The following is an 18,144-nucleotide window of genomic DNA, read 5'->3' on the forward strand; positions in this document are numbered from 1 at the left end:
GCTGTTAGAGTCGGGACAGGAAAGCAAAGAAGCCAAATATTCAGAGTTGGGCAAAAGACGTAAAGAATCAGAGCCAGGACACTAGTCAAGAAGAGAGAGAAGTTCTTCTAAAAGAGAAATAGAAAATAGGAACTAAAAAGATGAGATAGGGGGCAAGGGATAGGGAGGGCCCAGGGTCTCATCTTTGACTGAAATAAGGAATATAGTTCAGAGAGGTAAATATGCACAAAGTAATAGATTATTATTTGAGAGAAAGCAGACTTCAGTTGGATAGGGAAGATTTATTGAGATTTGGGGGAGAAAATTGAAAAGAGCTATAAAGCTAGGGTGTATCCAATTTAAACACTTGTGTAGCTGAGTCTGGAGGCCAAAGTAATCTCTCTAGCCCCTAGAAGTTTGTGTGCTACTCATAGGGCAGCTATCTTGAGGAAAAAGAAGAAAAGTAGGGGTGGGGTTGGCAGAGGGTGGAGAGTTCCATAAGCCCCTCTAATGGCCTCCACAAGGCAGGATTCAGCCATACATTGCTTGCTAGACAGCCACCAGTTTTGTCTCCATCTGTTAAGAGTCTTTCTTTATATTCAGGTGTTTTTAAAAAGAATCAGCTTGAAGCGAAAGTACTAGATTCAAAACATTCTAAACCACAATTTGAATCTTAAAGGATGAGAGGATGAGAAGTGTGACTCTATTCATTTGTTTAGAAATAGTTGTTGCAGGGGCGCCTGGGTGGCTCAGTCGGTTAAGGCTTCGGCTCAGGTCAGATCTCACGTTCGTGGGTTCGAGCCCCGCATCGGGCTCTGTGCTGACAGCTAGCTCAGAGCCTGGAGCCTGCTTCCGGTTCTGTGTCTCCTTCTCTCTCTACCCCTCCCCCTCTCATGCTCTGTCTCTCTCTGTATCAAAAATAAATAAAAAATTAAAAAAAATAGTTGTTGCAGACAGGATCCCAGGCGTTACATGTTTTAATCTTCCCTTGGTTTATTCTGCTCTCAAGCGCCATTGGGCCTCCTCAATAGTCAGTAATTGGGTTTTTAGAAGGGAGAAAAGTGGTTATTTAAAGTTGTCTCCTTATGTCCTGTAGTTACACCACCTGACATTTGCTTCCCGGGAAGTGTATGCAGTGTTGACTGACTGGGTATCTTCTTTAAGTGGGTTCAATTGTGAAATAAATAGGAGGTTATCTCCATCCTCGCCATCATTATAAATTAGGGGCACAGAGAAAAACTCACTAGACCCTAGTGACGGCATTCATAGCCTATGACTCAGCAATTCCACTTCTAGATAACCCAATAGATATATATTCACATATTCATCAAAAAACTATTCAAGAATGTTCTCAGTAGCACTGTTCATAATAGCCCTCAACTGGAAACTTAAACATCCATTAATAAGGGAATGGAGGGGTGCCTGGGTGGCTCAGTCAGTTAAGCATCCGGCTTCAGCTCAGGTCATGATCTCACAGTTTGTGGGTTCGAGCCCCACCTTGGGCTCTGTGCTGACAGGTAGCTCAGAGCCTGGGGCCTGTTTCAGATTCTGTGTCCCCCGCTCTCTCTGACCCTCCACTGCTCCTGCTGTCTCTCTCTGTCTCTCAAATATAAATTTTAAAAATTTAAAAAAAAGAAAAAATAAGAGAATGGATAAACACATGTGGCATATTAATTGATGAAATACCATACAACAATGAGCATAAACAAAATATTACTACATAAGATAAACAAATCTTATAAAGCTAGTATTAAGCAAAAGAAGTCACACATTTAAAAAGTACATAAACATAAATATAAAGGCCCTCAAACAGGCAAAACTTAATCATGGTGTTAGAAGTCAAATTAATAGTTACCTTTGGAAAGAAAGGGAGTTAAAGGGCCTGAGGGTGTTCTGGGTGCTGATAATGTCCTATTTTTTCCTTTTTTTAATATTTATTTATTTGTGAGAGAGAGAGAGACAGAGCATGAACAGGGGAGGGTCAGAGAAAGAAGGAGACCCAGAATCTGGGACAGGGTCCAGGCTCTGAGCTGTCAGCACAGAGCCTGATGTGGGGCTTGAACCCACAAACCATGAGATCATGACCTGAGCCAAAGTCAGATGCTTAACTAACTAACCACCCAGGTGGTTAACTTTCAATTAAAACTCTATTTAAAAGAAAATAAAAGTATTTCCAGACTATTTAGAAGCTCAGAGAAGAAGGAGATGAGGATTTTAAAATTAAGCAATGAACTGATAAAGTCAGCTACCACAATGTACTCTCTCTCTCTCTGATCCAGCTCTTTGTACCCCAGCTAAGGCAGATACTTTTGGTTGTCATCTTATCCACAAGCATCCTTGCAAGTAGGGGAGGCTAGTCTTCGCTTTCCCATTGGATGCACAGGATGACTAGATTAAAGTCTCACAGGCAGTTAAGGTAGATGTAGTACCAGAAACTGGTCCCCTCATCTCTGCTCCTGAGCTTTGTGAACAAGGACTCTTGTGAGCCAGGCCACCTGACCACTCTGAGGCTAGGCTGTAAGCCATGAATGCCTTCACTAGGGTCTAGTGAGTTTTTCTCTGTGTCCCTAATTTATAATGATGGTGAGGATGGAGATAACCTCCTATTTATTTCACAATTGAACCCACTTAAAGAAGATACCCAGTCAGTCAACACTGCATACACTTCCCAGAAAGCAAATGTCAGGTGGTGTAACTACAGGACATAAGGAGACAACTTTAAATAACCACTTTTCTCCCTTCTAAAAACCCAATTACTGACTACTGAAGAGGCCCGACGTGGGGCTCGAACCCACAAACTGAGATCATGACCTGAGCCGAAGCCGGATACTTAACTGACTGAGCCATCCAGCCGCCCCTCCATTCCCTTATTAATGGATGTTTAAGCTTCCAGTTGAGGGCTTTTATGAACAGTGCTATGTACATTCTTGAATAGTTTTTTGATGAATATATGAATATATATCTATTGGGTTATCTAGAAGTGGAATTGCTGAGTCATAGGACATGTACGTTCTATATTAACAGATGCTGCCAATTTTTCAAAGCCATTTTCCAAAGACCAAAATCATTTTACACTCCCACCAGCCATGTCTGAAACTTCTGTTTTTTTTAACGTCCTCATCAACACTTGGTATCATCTCTTTTACACTTGGCCATTGTGGTATGTTGTGGAATGCTTTTGGTTTTCGTTTTAATTTTCTTGATAAATAACAAAGTTGAACATCTTTTAACATATTTATTGGCCATTTTGATAACTTGTTTTGTGAAATATTCAAGTCTTGAGCCTGTTCTTCTGTTGGATTGTCTGACATTTGTATCGATCTATAAGAATTCTTTAAATATTAGATACTTGTTGTGTACATGTTGCAAATACCATTTCCCATAATGCTCTCAAGTCACATTGAGACTTGAGGCAAAACGACAGAGGGACACCAAGGTGGCTCAGTCAGTTAAGTGTCTGACTTCAGCTCAAGGTATGAACTCATGGTTTGTGGTCTCAAGCCGCATGTTAGGCTCTGTGCTGACAGAGCCTGCTTCTGATTCTGTGTCTCCCTCTCTTTCTGACCCTCCACTGCTCATGCTCTGAATCTCTCTGTCTCAAAAAATAAATAAAGCATAAAAAAATTTTTTTTAAAGGAATTAATAGAAATGCTGATCCTATCTTTATTTACTATTTTGATATTTTGGTCATCATGGGGGTTTTTTGCATTAATTTCTTTTTTAAAAATAATGCATTAATATCTTGCTTGTCTTGATTACTGAATTTTTGGCACCTCCTTAAAAATTGGTGTCCAAGCCACATACTTCACTTGCCTCACCCTAGTCCTGGCTCTTATCGCATTCTGTGTCCTGTATTTTCACTCTCTTTGTAGTGTTAATTGTTGAAAAGGAGTTCCTAATTTTAATTTGTTTTTGTTTTTTATTTATTTTTGAGAGACAGAGAGAGACAGTGTGAGCAGGGGTGGGTCAGAGAGAGAGGGAGAACCCACGAACCGTGAGATCATGACCTGAGCCGAAGCTGGATGCTTAACCGAATGAGCCATCCAGGTGCCCCAGGAGTTCCTAATTTTAATGAAGTCCAATTTTTCAGTTTTATAGTTTTCTTTTCTTTTATAGTTAACATCTTTTATTTTTTGAAATGTCTAATGTCTGGGGCACCTGAGTGGCTCAGTCAGTTAAGCATCTGACTTTGGCTCAGGTCATGATCATGGTTTGTGAGTTCAAGCCCCATGTCAGGCTCTGTGCTGACAGTTTGAAGTCTGGAAGTTGCTTCGGATTCTGTGTCTCCCACTCTCTGCCCCTCCCCCACCTACACACTGTTTCTCTCTCAAAAATAAATAAACTTAAAAAAAGAAATTATAACTTTTTAATGTTTATTTATTTTGAGAGAAAAAGAGCAGGGTAAGGGCAGAGAGAAAGAAAGAGAGAGAGAATCCCATGCAGGTGCTGTGCTGCCAGTGCAGAGCCCAAAGTGGGGCTCTAACTCACAAACTGTGAGATCATGACCTGAGCAGAAATTAAGAGTTTAACACTTAACTGCCTGGGCCACCAGGTGCCCCAGTTAACATCTTTTTTAAAAATTATGTTTAAAACATTTTTTCTTACCTAAATTCATGAAGATTATTTCTTCCAGAACAGTTCTGTCCATTGCAGAACATTCTGCAATGATGGAACTGTTCTCCAGATGTGCCATCAAGTATGGTACTTACTAGCAACTTGTGACTCCTGAGCACTTGAAATGTGGCTAGTATGTCTGATGCACTGATTTTTAAATTGTATTCACTGTTAATTAAATTAATTAATTGTGGCTAGTGGCAAAGTAGTCTGACTATATTGTCCACCTGAAATTGATTTTAAGGTATGGCATGATGTGAGATTTTCTTTTTTTTCCCCCTCTCTATAGATATTGAATTGACCTAGCATCATGTACTGAAAAGACGGTTAATTCTTCACTTTTATATTTAACCAGTTGTTCATATGTGGATCTGATTCTGGAATGTCCATTCTTTTCTATTTTTCTATTAGTATGTCTTTGTGCCAATTCCATACTGTTACAATTATTATACATGATAAAATAGTAACTTATTTACTGACCTTCCTCAAGAATTTTAGAAAAACATTTTAAATTCCACCAAAAAAAAAGCACCCCTGGGATTTTGGGGGGAGATTATATTAAATCTATACATTAATATGGGAATCTTTTTTTGTTGTTTGCTTTGAGAAAGAGAGGGTGCAAATGAGCAAGAGGCAGAGAGAGAGGGAGAGAGAGAGAATCCCATGCAAGCTCTGCTCTGTCAGCACACAGATCCTGAAGTGGGGCTTGAACTCACCCAATGCAGGGCTCAGACTCATGAACTATGCGATAATGACCTGAGCCAAAGTTGCATTCAGAACTCCTTTTCAACAATTAACACTATAAAGAGAGTGAAAATACTCAGCTGCTAACCAACTGAGCCATCTAGGAGCCCTTAATATGGGAATCTTTATTAAAATTTTCTATCCATGAATATGGTATAGCCCTCCATTCACTGAAGTCTTATTAAGATTTTTTGATAATGTTTCATAGCTTTCTGTGTAGAGGTCTGGCAGATCATTCACTGGATTTATTCCTTATTTTATATTTATTATAGTTAGGTATGTGGCATGTTTTAATGTCCAGGGTTTTTTTTAAGTTTTTAAAAAATTTTTAATTCCATTATAGTTAATATACATATAACATGCATACAGTGTTATATTAGTTTCAGGTATACTCTAGTGATTAAATAATTCTATATATTACACAGTGCCCATTTATAATAAGTGTACTTTTTAACTGCCATTACCTATTTCACCTATTCCCCTCTCTGGTAACCATCAGTTTGTTCTCTATAATTTAAAGAGTCTGTTTATAGGTTTCTCTCGTTCTCTCTTTTTTTTCTTTGCTCGTTTATTTTGTTTAGTAAATTCCACATATGAGTGAAGTCATATGTATTTGTCTTCCTCTCACTGATCTCTTTTGCTTACCATTATATTCCACCTCCATCCATGTTGTTGCAAATGGCAGGATTTTATTTTTTATTGCTGAATTATATTCCATTGTGTATATATATATATATACACACACCACATCTTCTTCATCTATCTATTGATGGACATTTGGGCTGCTTACATAATTTGGCTATTGTAAATAATACTGCAATAAACATAGAGATTCATGTATCCCTTTGATTAGTATTTGGTATTTCATGAGTAAATACCCAGTAGTGTGATTACAGGATCATAGGGTAGTTTTGTTTTTAACTTTTTAAGGAAACTCCATGCTGTTTTCCAGCATGGCTGCTCCAGTTTGTATTCTCACCAAAAGTAGACAAGATTTCTTTTTACTCCACATCCTCTCCAACACATGCTGTTCCTTATGTGTTTTTTTTTTATTTTAGCAATTTTGACAGGTATTATGTAATATCTCATTGTAGTTCTTTTTTTTCCCCTCATTGTAGTTTTGATTTGCATTTCCCTGCTGATGAGTGATGTTGAACATCTTTTTATATATTTGTTGGCTATCTGTATGTCTACTTTGAAGAAATGTCTGTTCATGTCTTCTACCTATTTTTAAATTGGCTTATTTGTTTTTTGGGTTTTAAGCTTTCTAAGTTTTTATATATTTTGGATACTAACCCTTTATTGGTTATGTCATTGCAAATACTATAAAACCTTGGTTTGCGAGCATAATTTCTTCTGGAAACATGCTTGTAATCCGAAGCATTCATATATCAAAGTGAATTTCAAGAACTATTGGCTCATTGTGATCAGGTACTACTCATATTGTAAGACATCTCTTGTTTATCAAGTTAAAATTTATTAGAAATGTTTGCTCGTCTTGCAGAATACTCATAGAACATGTTACTGATAATCCAAAGTTTTATTGTATATTTTCCCATCCCATAAGGTTGCCTTTTTTGTTTTCTTGATTATTTTCTTCCCTATGCAGAAGCTTTTTATTTTGATGTAATCCCAATAGTTTATTTTTGCTTTTGTTTCCCTTGCCTCACAAGACATAACTAGAAAAATGTTGCCAATGCCAAGAAGCTACTACCTATGCTCTCTTATAGTATTTTTATGGTTTCAGGTCTCACATTTAGCTCCTTAATCCATTTTGAGTTTATTTTTGTGTGAAGTGTAAGAAAGTGGTCCATTTTTATTATTTTGCATGTAGGTGTCCAATTTTTCTAGCACCATTTGATGAAGAGACTTTTTCCCATTGCATATTCTTGCCTTCTTTGTCAAAGATTAATTGACCATATAATTGTGGGTTTATTTATGGGTTTTCTATTCTGTTCCATTGACCAATGTGCCTATTTTTGTGCCAGTACCATAATTTTTGGTTTTTGATTTTGATTACTACAGCTTTGCCTAATTACTCTGGCTAAAGCTTTCAGTAATATTTTAAATGAAATGGCAAGAATGGTTATCCGTGCCTTGTTTCTGACTTTGCAGGAATAGCTTTCAGTGTTTCACCATTGAGTATGTTTGCTATGAATTTTTCATATATGGCTTTTATTATAGCCACATATGAAATTATATTGAAATGTATGAAATTATATATGCAGATGTACTGCATATGAAGTTGTATTTTAGACTCCTTCTAATCTTAGTTATTTTAGTGTTTTAGCATAAAATCATATTGAATTTTACCACAGGATTTTTCTTTATAATTTTAGATAATCATTTGGCTTTTCACCTTTCATTCTGTTAATATGGTATATAACATTGATTGGGTTTTGTATATTGAACCATCCTTGCATTCCAGGAATAAATCCCATTTAGGGCATATAATATTTAATGGCCTCCTGAATTTGATTTTCTAGTGCCATGTTGAGGATTTTTATATTAATGTTTATAAGGGATATTGGTCTGTAGTTTTCTTGTAGTGTCTTTGTCTGGCTTTGATATCATGGTAATGCTGGCCTCATAGAACAAGTTAGGAAGTATTCTTTTCTCTTCAGTTTTTGGAAAAGTTTGAGAAGGATTGGTAGTCTTTTTTTTGGGAGAGAGAGAGACAGAAGGCACAAATAAGCGAGGGACAGAGAGAGAGAGAGGAACAGAAAGAGAAGTGGGGCTCATCTGAAGTAGGGCTTGAGCTCACCCAATGCAGGACTTGAACTCATGAACCACGAGATCATGATCTGAGCTGAAGTAAGATACTTAGCTGACTGAGGCACCCAAGTGCCCCAAAAAGGATTGGTAGTCTTAAATGTCTGTAGACTTCACCAGTGAAGCCATCAGATCCGGAGGGGTTTTTTTGCTGGAAGATCTCTTTTTGTTTGTTTATTACTGACTCAATCTCCTTACTAGTTATAGCTCTATTCAGATTTAGTATTTCTTTGTGATTTAGTCTTGGTAGGTTTTATGTTTGTAGGAACTTGTCCATTTCATCCAAGTTATCAAATTTGTTGTCATACAGTTGTTCATAGTACCCTCTTAACTCTTCTTTATTTCTGTAGAATTGGTAGTGATGTCCCTACTTTCATTTCTTGGTTTAGTAACTTAAAATCTTCTCTTTTTTTCTTACTTTTTCCTAGCTAAGGGTTTGTTAATGTGGTTGATCTTTTTGAAGAACTAACTTTTGGTTTCATTGTCTCTACTGTTTTTCTATTTTATTTGTCTCTGCTCTAATCTTTATTTTTTCCTTCTGTTTAATTTGTGGTTAGTTTGTTGTTTTTTTCTAGTTCCTTAAGTTGTAAACTTAAGTTGTATTTGAGTTCCTTTTCATTTTTAATATAACCATTTATAGCTATAAATTTCCCATTATCACTGCTTTCATTGTGTCCCAGACATTTTTGTATGTTGTATTTTTGTTTTCATTTATTTCTAAGTATAATCTAATTTCCCTTGTGGTTTCTTCTTTGATCTATTGCTTATTTAAAAGTGTTGTTTAATCCCCACATATTTGTAATTTTCTAGTTTTACTTCTATTATGGATTTCTAACTTCATCTCGTTGTGTTCAGAAAAGATACTTCTATGATATCTACCTTCTTAAATTTCTTGAGGGTTAATTTTTGGCCTACCATATGGTCTATCTTGATAAGTGTCCCATGTGCACTTAAGAAGAATGTCTGTGCTCTTAGATAGAGTGTTCTGTATATTCTATTAGATCTAGTTGATTTTTTGTCTTGTTTAAAATCCTCTTTTCTTTATCTTCTGTCTTTTTTTTTTATCATTTATGGAGTGTGAGAAATTGAAACCTCCAACTTTTATTTTTATGTCTATTTCCTCCTTCAGTCTGTCAGCTTTTGTTTCATAATTTTGATGATATGTCTTTCATTTGGTAAGTAAACACTTATAATTGTTATATCTTCTTGCTGTTTTGAAACTTTTATTACTATATAATGTCCTTCTTGTATCTTATGATTTTTTTTTAATTTAAAGTCTATTTTGTGTGATGTCAGTATGGCCACTCCTACTCTCTTAGTTACTATTTGTATGGAATATCTTTTCATATCTTTCCATTTTAATCTGTGTGTTTCTTCCAGTTTAAAGGGAGACTCTTGTAGACAGCATATCGTTGAATCATGTGTTTTTATCCATTCTGCCAATTTCTGTATTTTGAATGAAGAGTTTAATCCATTTATATTTAAAGTAATTACTGATAAGGGGGGACTTAATTCTGTCATTTCCTATTTATTTTCTATATGTCTTATAACTTTTTTGTCCCTTACCTGCTTTAATATTTGATTGACGTTTTATAGTGAAGTGTTTACATTTCTTTCTCATTCATTTTGGGTATATTATATAGCTGTTTTCTTCATCGTTACCATGGAGATTACATTTCACATCCTAAAGTTATAACACTCGAAATTGAACTTGTACCAGCCCAATTTCAATAACATACAAAAACTCTGCTCCTTTATATTTCCATCCCCACCCCTTTCAGTTGTTGATGTCACAAAATTATGTCTTTAAACATTGTATGCCCAAAAACATTAACTAGTAATTCTTTTAAATTCGTTAGTCTCTACCTTTTTTTTTTAACTTTTTTTTCCCATAATATTTTATTGTCAAATTGTTTTCCATACTCCCTTTTTTTTTAAGTTTATTTATTTATTTTGGGAGAGAGAAAGAATCCCAAGCAGGCTCTGTGCTCTGTGTGGGACTCAATCTCACAACTGTGTGGGACTCAATCTCACAACTGTGAAATCATGACCTGAGCTGAAATCAAGAGTCAGACACTTAAGTGATTGAGCTACCAGACCTCTCATTAGTCTCTTAAATTATGTAGAAAACAAAATGTAGAATTATAATCCAAAGTTATAATAATACCAGCTTTGAGAGTAGTAATTAATTTTAGGGGCACCTGGGTGGCTCAGTCAGTCAAGTGTCTGACTTCGGCTCAGGCCATGATCTCACAGTCCATGGGTTCGAGCCCTGCATCAGACTCTGTGGAGACAGTTCAGAGACTGGAACCTGCTTCAGATTCTGTGTCTCCCTCTGTCTCTGTCCCTCCCCCACTTACTCTTGTCTCTGTCTCTCAAAATAAAGACAAAAAATTACTTGAAATAATTATTGTCTCTTAAGTCATCCAGAAGACAAAATTAAAGTTCCAAGCTATTGTTACAATAGTTCTAGCTTTTATAACACCCATGCACTTACCCTTATTGAACTTCATACATCTTCAAGATACGGATTAGTGTCTTTTTTTTTTTTTTTTTTTTTACATCTTGTAGGACTCCCTTAAGCATTTCTTGCAGGGTAAGATCTAGTAGTAACAAACTTCCTCAGTTTTTATCTATCTAGGAATGGCTTTATTTCCACCTCACTTTTGAAATATAGTTTCACTAAATATAGGATTCTCAGTTGACAGCTTTTTTCTTTTAGTACTTTGAATATACCTGCCCACTGCCTTCTGGTCTTTAAAGTTTGTATGCTAAAGTATGCTAATTATCTTATTGAAAATCCTTTGTATGTGATGAGTAGCTTCTCTCTTGCTAATTTCAAGATTCTACCTTTGTATTTGTCTTTTGAAAGTTTGATTATAATGTGTTTTTGTGTGGGCTTCTGAGTTCATCTTAACTGATTGCATTTGTTGGACTTCTCATTTATGTTCATGCCTTTATCAAATTTGAGGAGTATCTAGTCATATTTCTTCAACTATTCCCCCTGCCCAATTCCTTTCCAACCCAATCCCCTTCTCTTTCTCCTCCTCCTCCTCTTAAAATGCATATGTTGGTTGACATAGTGGTGTCCCATTGGTCCCTTAAGTTCTGTTCACTTTTCTTCCATCTCTTTTCTTTCTGTTCCTCAGATATAATAATTTCCATGTCTTATGTTCAAGTTTACTGATTCCTTCTGTTTGCTCAAATCTGACTTTGAATTCCTTTAGTGAATTTTTCTTTACCATTGTACCTTTCAGCTCCAGAATTTCTTTTTTTTTATGTTTACTTATTATTTATTTTTGAGAGAGAGAACATGAGTGGGGGAGTGACAGAGAGAGAGGGAGAGAGAGTATCCCAAGTGGACTCTGAGCAGAGCCTGATGTGGGGCTCAAATCCACAAACTGTGAGATTATGACCTGACCCAAAATCAAGAATTGGATGCTTAACCGACTGAACTACCCAGGTGCCCCAAGCTCCAGAATTTCTTTTTTTATTTCTTCTTAGGTTTTCCAACTCTTTGTGGACATTTCCATATTTGTTCATACATTGTTTTCCTGACTTTCCCCACAACTTCCTTTAGTTCTTCAAGCATTTTTAATATTGTTATTTTAAAGTTGGCTACTATATCTGACATCAGGCCTTTTAAGGACAGCTTCCATTGATTTGTTTTTGGTTTTGAGGGGTTTTTTTCTTTGTTTTCTTTTAATGTTTTTAAATATTTATTTATATTTGAGAGAGAGGGAGAGGGAGAGACAGAGCATGACCAGAGAAAGATCACAGAGAGAGGGAGACACAGAATCCAAAGCAGGCTATAGGCCTTTTCATGCTCTTTGCAGTAATTTTTCCTTTTCTTCCTTTTTATGCTCTTTGCAGTAATTTTTTTGTCTTCTCACTCCTGGCAGGGAAATTGCTGAAAGTTCCTTTCACCTTCTCAGTGCTGTTTTTGTTTTTGGAATCAGCAATTATCTTCAGGGTAATGTTTCTCCAAACACCAGCTCACCTTTTTTAGCTTCTCTTTTTTTCCAGATCTTGGACCAGCAAATTCTCATTGCTTTGTTAATTCTTCTATGAAGGTTTGGTTTCAGCATCTCTGGGGATGGGAGGAATCTACCACAGACTTTTAGACCAAAATGAGAGATGCCACAAATAGAATGTGATATTTGGAGCTACTCACTGAGCTTTATAAATTTGCCATTCACCTACTCTCCCCAGAAAATGGGAAGTTGGAAATAATATCCCCTTGCTCATTACCTTCATTCATCCTCACTGAGGCAAAACAACATCACCCATTTCATCATTTTTCCATTGTGAGCTATAGTAGCATCTGGGATTTATAGCTTGATAATACTGCGGAGCACTCCTCCTATTTGCTTTTATATGTTGATAGTGGAATCTGCTCGCTACAGCTTAATTCAGGAACTTTTTACTAAATTGTCATTTAACAGGGGAAATCAGTTAAGTGAAGGTGGAAACAGCAAGAAGAGAGGAGAATGTGTGCTATTTAGTGATTTTAACTTAAGTGTCTGAAGTTTCTCAAATGTCAGGATAGCTGGAAGCCTATGGCTCTTGTACACAGAAGTGCACACACAGGCAGCCATACAGACATTCATATACACACTCAAGTACATACATAGTACACACTCAAATGTATATAGATATAGACTAATAGTTCTTGTGGAACAGGTACTGTGAAAACAGGAAACTTAACCTTAGACTAGACTAGATAATATCTTGTAATCCAATAGATACTGTGTGACCCAGGTGACCCTCTTAAGAAAAGATAGAACCAAGAAGCAATAACTAATTTTGGCTGGTGCCTATAATGTGCCAAGTATGGTACTAAGACACATTATATGTATCACATTCAAGCCTCATAATGATCCTACAGAATATGTACTGTACAATTTTTAAAGCCAGTCTTCTTTTTTCTTTTCTTTTAATTTATTTATTTAGAGAGAATGTGAGCAGGCAAGGAGCAGAGGGAGAGAGAGAATCTTAAGCAGGCTCCACATCCATTGCAGAGTCTGACAGAGGGCTCAATCTCAGGACCATGAGATCATGACTGGAGCTAAAAATCACAAGTCAGACGCTTAACCAACTGAAATCACCCAGGTGCCCTCCACTCCATTTTTAACTTAGGGCTCTAAAAGACCCTACCAACGGTTAAATAGCTAGTGCATTTGCAGAGCCAGGAGTCTAATAAGCTTTGGAGCCAGGCAAATCTAATTCTGCCTCACTCTAAAGTCTTTTCTCTCAAAGTATGAAAAAGAGGCAGAAGTTCTTATTTAAACAATTAGACTATGCAAGAGTTTCTAAACAGAAGTATAATTAATGAATTTGTTTATTATTTCTCTCTCACAGTGGCCACTAGCATTAATCTCAGTAAGAGTCTGTTGAGCTTTACCAAATGCTCAGTAAGTAGGGTTTGATGGGCAAAGGTAAGTTTATGCATGGGTGGTGAGAGGAACAGAGCACAAAAATGTTAACATTAACAAACTTTTTCTGAACACCTAAACACTGAACTTGTTTATTCATAATACAAAACAAGAAGTGTAGGGACGCCTGGGTGGCTCAATCTGTTGGGTGTCTGATTCTTGATTTCAGCTCAGGCCCGCATGGGGCTCCACACTGTCAGTGCACTGTCAGTGCAGTATCAGTGCTTGGGATTCTCTCCTTCTCTCTCTGTACTCTGCCCTATTTGGGCATGGGCTCGCGCTCTCTCGCTCTCTCTCTCTCTCTCTCTCTCTCTTTCTCAAAATAAATAAACTTAACAAAAACAAGAAGTATAAAACATGGTCCCCACCCTTCAAAGCTTACAGTCTAGTTACTTTAGAGGTCATTTATGTAGCATCTACATGTTCAATCTAGATGCCTAATAAAGGTACAGATAATACAAAGACAAGTAAGCCTCAGTCTAAAGGCGAGTCAGATGACAAATAAGCACTTTCAAATAAGATATTGAGTTACAAGTAAATGCGGTCTCATAAGAGCATGGAAAAGGTGGCATTTAGCTCAATATGGGCCATCAGGGAAGCAGGAAGAAATGAGTCCTGAACTAACATGGGGGAGGCAGAATGAATGCATCTGAAACACTTAGCAAGGAACACTGACAGTATATGTGTTCTGAATAGAATGATACTGATTATATGGCACCAGAGAAAGCCAAAGAATATTCCATAACTGAGCTGTTTCCTGAATAACTTCAGGATGGGAGCATCAGACTACTAGCCTTTCCTTCTCTTCCCTTTGCTTTTGCAACTCCTAAAGCCCATTCTGTGTTGTGGGGAGTTTTTCTCTCCTCCTTTCCCCCTCCCTTCCTCTCTTCATTTTATCATTTTCTTTGGTTTTTGGTGGGGTTTTTTTAATCCAAAAAAATATGAAAGTCATAAGAGCTGAAGAAACTGGGGAAGTCTTTAAACAGAACATGATACTTAAATGATTTATGCTAATTAAATGTAAAAAGGGAAGGCATTGAAAGGGAAACAAATGCCAACTGTTGGGTCAGTTGGACCCCTATCCTGAGTCCCTATACCATGCTTTGGGAACACTGAGATAAATCTGTCCAGTGGGTTTAAATGAACAGGACATGTTTGTGGGTAGTAAATGGGAAGCATATGTGCATCAGTGGGAAATAAAGTCCAATAAGCAAAATGAGATACGTTGTAAAGGGCCTGGAAAACAAGCAGAGGAGTTTAGACTTGAGATGGTTAATACCATAAGTCCCTTTAGACTTTTGAGGAGGTAGGCAGGGAGTAGAAGGTGGGAAAGATTTGAGAGAAGAAAGAGTGATATCATACAGACTAACAAGAGGCTGTGTGTAAGTTTAATTCTTGTGATAAGGGTCCCTAGGGTATGGCAGAAGGAATAGAAAGAAGTAGGGGACATTTTAAAGAAAGAATGGACAGGATTTGTGGACAAACAAGGTTTACCTTTAGGATATCAGTGTTTACCTTAGAAATGCCCAATTAGAGCTTACGAAACCTAAAAGAAGTGGGGTTGGGAATGGTGGCTATAGAGAGGGAGGGAAATGAACAACAGACTGCACACTGAGAATAAGTCTATAACTGCTGTGATCTGCACCTTATAAACAGCCCAGGCCTTAGGAGTCTTTCTGTGAGGGCCTGTGAAGTACCTTTTTAAAAACTGGTAAGGACTCTGAGAATCACTGTTCAGAGGGCAGTTTTTATCAGATTGAGCAACTCTGAAACTAGAGACAGAACAAGGGGCATTTTAGAAGGCTTAGCATGAAGAGAAACTTGTAAAAAAAAAAAAACTTGCTTAAAGGACCTAGATCCTAGATCCAGACTTGTAAATCTAAAGTGGGGCCCAGGAATTCTTAATAAGCTCTTAAGGTGATACTAATGCAAAAGATGCTCAGGAGAAACCTGTGAGAAACATTTAGGGAAAGACAAGCTGGTGTTTGCTTGTATGCCTTCTCAAGATCCTTGTGACTTCACCATATCCAGCTTCAGGACTGCCAGACTCTTGTTTCTAATCAAGGCTAGTCTGTTCCACGAGCCATGAAGTGGAAGGAGGTACCCATGTTCCAGGACACTGGCTTAGACAGGCTTATTGAGTGGCTCTAAAGGCTTATAGACGTCAAAGGATTTTTAAGAATGATCATCATAACATAATAATGGATCAGAAACATGTGTACATTTTCTTTACTGACCCTGCAGAGACTGGAGTAAAAAAGGAAGAGACTTTCCAGAGTCAGGGACTTAGCAGAATGGACTTGGGAAAAACAAGCAAGACAAACCAAAGAGGACTCCTGGGATTTTCCCACTAGGACTTCTGAGATGATGCTAATGAAATGATATAAAAGGGTGGTAGAGTGTTCTCTGTGGCTCCCACGCTGGCCTAATCCCAGTTGAAATTGCACAACCAGGATGGGCTGACAATCTTTGAAACACAGTTCTCTCAAATGAACCTCAGAGGAAATTTTAAAAAATAAAAGTTTCATTGGAATTTAGGTGACAATTGTGTTAAATTTGTATATTAATCTGGGGGCAATTTTTTTACCATAATAATTCTTACTATCAAGGAAAGTTGCTTGTCTTTCCACTTATTCCAGTGTTTTTCTGTGTCTTTCAGTGGAGATGATACCTTTTTTCATATACATCCTTGTAATTGCTTAAATGTATTCCTAACTAATTTTTATAATTCTTTCTGCTGTGAATGAGATACTTTTGTTTTACTATTATCATTTTTAAGTTATTGTTGGCATATACAAACACCATTGATTTTTTTAATATTTAGTAACTACAACAATAGATCTACAACTATTTTGGAACTTGTGTCTCATAGGACAACTGACAATATTAGCAAAAACACCCTATCTGTGTATTATGTACATAATGTATATTAATTAGCTTATTGCATTTTCTTGACCTCTGTGAAAATAAATTGGTTTCATCAAGAAGTGCTTTAAAAAAATCATCATAAATGATCTGCAAGACAGTTTCATTCAAGAAAGCCAAAAAATTTAATTTTGGACAAGTGATAGCTTTGCAATAAAGGAACAATGTCTTCACTAGGCCTATACTTTATCAAGTTTGAATACCTATGCAAAAGCTGATGGTACTAGTCAGACAAGCGCCTTTGATAATAAAAGCTACCAATTAGTGAGATTTTACTATGTACCAGCCATTAGGATAAACATTTTATATTAATTATTTCTCTCTTTTTTAAGTTTATTTATTTATTTTGAGAGAGAGAGAGAAAGCATGAGAATGAGCCAGGAGGGGCAGAGAGAGACACAGAGAGAGACCCAGAAGAGAGAGAGAACCTCAAGCAGGCTCACACTGTCAGCATGGAGGCAGAAGTGGGGCTCAAACCCAAAAATAGTGAGATCATGACCTGAGCCAAAATCAAGAATCAGATACTTAACCAACTGGGCTACCCAGGTGCTCCTATATTAGTTATTTCAATTAATGCTCACAACAACTCTAATAAATAGGTATTATTATTCTCATTTTACAAATGAGAAAACTGGAGTTCAAGGAGACTGTCCATGGTTAGAAACAGAATTTAAATCCAGATTGTCTAATTCCAAAATCATGCTTTTGACAGTAGATTATTTCCCCCAAGAGACAGAATACTATAAATTCATCTCAACTACACTGCTGATAAGAGTTTAATATAGTATATACTTGACTCTCACAGATGGTTAAGAACACAGCATATTTCTGTTTAGGGCCTTTGTTTTGTTAAATCAAATTGAATGAACACAAACAACCAAGATGGAATAACTGGTACTAAATTTACCTTCCCGACCTGAAATAACTAAAATAATGGAAGAAGTTATATGAAACAGTGGTTCCAATGGACACAGGTTATGAAAGCCAGTGATCCTTGAAAGATGGAAAATAAGTGAAGCTTACAATGGTCTTAGTTTAATGACTGGAGATTTTCCAGCCCATGGAACAGGGAGGGGGAATCCAAGCAAACTAGCAATCTCCTTGTGTTGAGGAGACAGTTCTGCAACTCTTTAGAGGCCACAGCATATAGAGTTTACAGAGCAGAGAATCAGAGAGAAAATTGGGAAGGAACTCCAGAAAACTTCGGAAGATCCTCCTAGATTCTACCGCAGCATAGGAAGAAACTACCTGCGGCTGGGGAAAGAACCACTGAAAAGGATTAGCAGGGAGAAACCACCAATGACCACACAGGGCTGGCACTAGTACCTATTCTCACCATTCAGAATGAAAGACTTACAATTTAGAAAACATCAGGAAGAGTATTCAGAAGGGTTTTTGCCTTAACAGCAGAGAAAAAACTAGTCGTAGACTAAAGGCTGCTCTTTCTAAGAAAACTTAGAATCAAGACCTGGAAGAATAAAGCTGTTTCCAGGTAACTTCACTACATCTTAGAACAAAACTCAAGAATTTGTTTTGCTTGTTGGTGGTGTTTGCTTATTTAACACATTCCGTCAAGGACAGAAATTACATGATGGGTTTTTTTTGGTTTTTTGTTGGTTTTTTTTCCCCCTAGGAAGTGTGTCTTGGGTTTTTCCCTTATTATTTTCATTACTTT

At 36.9% G+C, this 18,144-nt stretch overlaps 1 protein-coding gene and 1 long non-coding RNA gene across 3 annotated transcripts in view; one reads left to right on the forward strand and one right to left on the reverse strand.

Annotated features, from left to right (window-relative positions):
• The window catches only part of ASIP (agouti signaling protein), a 95,419-nt gene that overhangs the window by 28,606 nt on the left and 48,669 nt on the right, over positions 1-18,144 (forward strand). The gene's annotated exons all lie outside the window — the stretch shown is intronic.
• The window catches only part of LOC115274312, a 76,189-nt gene that overhangs the window by 8,894 nt on the left and 49,151 nt on the right, over positions 1-18,144 (reverse strand). The gene's annotated exons all lie outside the window — the stretch shown is intronic.

The sequence above is a fragment of the Suricata suricatta genome, chromosome 12 (assembly GCF_006229205.1).
Source record: "Suricata suricatta isolate VVHF042 chromosome 12, meerkat_22Aug2017_6uvM2_HiC, whole genome shotgun sequence".
NCBI classification, from domain to species: domain Eukaryota; kingdom Metazoa; phylum Chordata; class Mammalia; order Carnivora; family Herpestidae; genus Suricata; species Suricata suricatta.